General features: G+C 36.8%; 1 long non-coding RNA gene across 1 annotated transcript; it reads right to left on the bottom strand.

Annotated features, from left to right (window-relative positions):
* Window positions 1-1,033: 1,033 nt before the first annotated feature.
* Window positions 1,034-3,074, bottom strand: LOC110927599. The gene is made up of 2 exons (XR_002585753.2): window positions 2,601-3,074; window positions 1,034-1,926 (listed from the first exon to the last, which is right to left on the bottom strand). It is a non-coding gene; the product is annotated as an uncharacterized LOC110927599 (long non-coding RNA).
* Window positions 3,075-3,636: the final 562 nt, after the last annotated feature.

A 3,636-nucleotide genomic window follows, 5' to 3' on the forward strand; every position in this document is an offset into this window, starting at 1 on the left:
TCGAATAGTGACACTAGACAAGTAGTATATACAAAACACCACACACCGGCAGTAATTTCATAATACAAAAACTTAATCACCGTAAGCATAACTAAAAAACATTTTGGGTTTGAAAACATTTAATAAAATAGAATTGTGAGTCTCAAAACTTCAATCGGATATCACAAAACACTAATCAAAGTGCGGAAAACTGAGAAAAGTGTAGAAGAACAAGAACAATCAATTGATTATATGATCAAAACATGCACATAACCTCAAGGATTGTCTAGTACACGGTTACACTATCTCGAAAATACTAAGAAGAACTGATTTGTTTCTAAAGTGCGAACCCTAACAATGAACTAAATATGTCATTATATAGGGTCTACTATGAACTCAACCCACATGGCCTAACCCAAGCCCAATACAACTAATTTAGTCCACATGGCTTATCCAAATACAATCTAACCCACTAGAAACTAAGCCCAATAGCTTATTAATTGTGTTTGATAAAGATAAGCGTAAACCTGCTAAATTATACGGCCTTGCAATATCCCCCTAGGTTTGTGTTGTCTTTATCAAATAGATGTCGATATCATGTCTCTATGGGAAGATACTTCATCTTTTCATCTTCAAACTTGGGTTCTTTTGTTCTTCTTAATCACAATCAACTTTGCTTGAAAATCTTGTTGAAAAGAATGCAAGCGGAGGATTCTCAGCAACTCTCTTCTTTGTCAATGTCTTCTCTTTCAAGCAGGTTCACATGTACCTCTTCAAATGTACTATCACTGTCAAATGATGACTTGTATCGTTTGATAAGCTAAACGATGGCGTTATATCCCAAACGATAGCATGTTGTATATATTCCAAATGATGGCTTTCATGCATGATCCGAACGATAGTCTTGTGTTATGTTCCAAACGATAGCATCTATCGTTTGGATTCCTTCAAATGATGGCATGTCCCTGTTGTCACACCCGCTCATAGCGGAAGCGCGAGGTGTGATCAGTATGGTTTTCATTGCATAAATATCGATGTACATGAACAAACTATATGAATAAAACATACTCCATTGCCATTACATAAGTGTTTCAAAACATTACATCATGAGTTTAGTGTTTCGGTTACAAACCATTAACATAAAAGTAAAGTGTTATTGTTTCATACATCAAAATGAAAAAAAACTACTAAGGTTTAAACCATCATATCGCCGCAAAGAGGCGGGATATAATAGATAAACCCTCCAAAAGATGGCATGGAGTTCCGGTACTTGTTATCTTGACTATGAATCCCGACATGGTCCATTAATTCCTTGAAATACATGTTAAGTTTGGAAAACATCAACAAAAGTTGGCGAATTCATGCAGTTAGTTATAAAAGATGTATTTAAAATGTAAGTTGTAGTATGTAAAGCATCAAATGAAATCGTTGATCATTAATGTTTTGCAAGGACATTAATATGTGTGATGAAATAGGAAGCAATCCAAACCTAGACGATTTCGTGTCGACTACCATCGACTGGGACACAAACGCACTCTTCTGTATGGGTCTACGACCAAGAGTGGGGCTTGCCAAAACACATTGGATCTAACCCTCTGTACCTAGGTCCAAACTAGATTAATGGTTGTCACGACCCCCGACCCCACCCTGGACGGAATCGGGAGCCGTGAGCAGCCAAGTGGTACCGGTGGTTATTTTAAAAACATTGCAGCGGAAATTTCATCAGGACCGTGAGTTAGGAAAAATATTAGAGTTTTAGAAACACCGGATTTTATTTATTTACACAGATGGGGATAAACCCACATTTCATAAAGGTAGCTTTTAATATGGGATAAACCCGATTACATAAAACAACTTTTCTTAATTTTAATTAACTGATAAATCAAGCCACTTCTATAAGCCTTTTTGGTGCCGTATCCAGCTCTTATTCCGATCTACTGTAATTACCTGAAACGCGTTTTAAAAAGGTTTTGTCAGCAAGAAATACTGGTGAATCATTCTTTTTGTCTAAAACGACGCATTGTTATAATTTACAGTATTAAGAGCGATTACAATGTTTATATATATCAACCATATACCCATGGTATTTGTCATTCGACCACCTATTGGCTATCTTGTTGTCCAATGGTGTCTGTGACTATGGTCATATCACCCCTTGGCTAACCCGTTGTCCAATGGTGACGGTTATCAAGTAATGTATACAAAACCCCACATACCGGCTGTAATTGAAGACTACAAAGACTTAATCCCTGTAATTATAACTTCGAAAACAAACATGATTTTGAAAACAAGTTTGGTAAAAAGAGAATGACTCACAAACTGTGAGAAAAGAGAATGGACTCACATTGCAGATTTATACAGGCAGAGTTGTAGCCTACTATTTAGCATTGTATCCTTATTTAAAATATCAATGCACACGAAAACTAGGTTAGTAACTTGAATCCAACTTTTACGACAACCCACGACATTAAAACCTTCACAACAAATGACAAAGTGCAATACTTAAACATCCATCGAATTCACGACGGGAAAGTATAACCCAAGTTTGAGCAGTACTTAAACATTCATTGGATAGTTTCAATCGATCGGACATTAAATCGTAGCAGCGATTGAGTTAATACCCTATATCGTAGTAGCACCCTACCAATTTGAAGGTAAAATTTGAGCAGAATATGATTGATTTTGAAAGTTTCGTCGACACCAGTGAATTGCTCAAGACCCGCTCTATTTATAGCTGGAAATTGGGTCTCACGCGGCCCGCGTGTGCCTTGGCTCGACCCTTACGCGGCCCGCGTGGTGACCTAGTCTACGCGTAGGGTTACTGGGTCACCAGTAGGTTTGCCAGGTGGATGCCACGTGGCCTGGGAACGCTTATCCGGTCAAACACATGTTGATGCGGCCCGCGTGACCTTCTGCCTATTCTTTACGCGGCCCGCCTGAGCACCAGGAATCTTGATTTCTTGATTTTTCATGCACAGTAGGGTTTCAGGGGTCTAGGTTTTTACTTACAGGTTCAATTAGAAAGCCTCCTGGTATAACTTTTGGGTATAACTCCCGAGCTGTTTTAAATATATATATATATATATATATATATATATATATATATATATATATATATATATATATATATATATATATATATATATATATATATATATATATATTTGCACTCGTCTTAAATATAGTACCCCTAATTCAACCTTGTCCCTATGTCATGAGACAGAACCCTAACTAACTTAGTCAGGCAGAGCCTTGACATGCGTTATGGGGCTCAGATCAATCGGAAAGGGTAGCGGTGATCGGGAGTTAAAATACTTAAAACGAGGCAGGGCTTTGTTATTATTGTTTAAAGAAATAAACAATATATTTTCTTGTTAGAGAAAAAGAAAGTGGGCGACATCTTAGAGGGATGCCAAAGAATTGGGTAATCTGTTATGAGACATGGTGGTCTTATTTATACTAGTTTCAAAAACTATGGAGATATGATATGGCTACACGTATCAGCATGTATTAATGCTACTACCTACACATATGTCCACACGTCCACTATTTCAAGTTTCAAATTGAAGAATTATTCCTTTCAAATTGTCTTGATGACACGTATACTAGCCTACACGACATCTTTCATTTGAATATTTAATATTATTTTATTTTATT

Source organism: Helianthus annuus, chromosome 3, assembly GCF_002127325.2.
Source record: "Helianthus annuus cultivar XRQ/B chromosome 3, HanXRQr2.0-SUNRISE, whole genome shotgun sequence".
NCBI classification, from domain to species: Eukaryota; Viridiplantae; Streptophyta; class Magnoliopsida; order Asterales; family Asteraceae; genus Helianthus; species Helianthus annuus.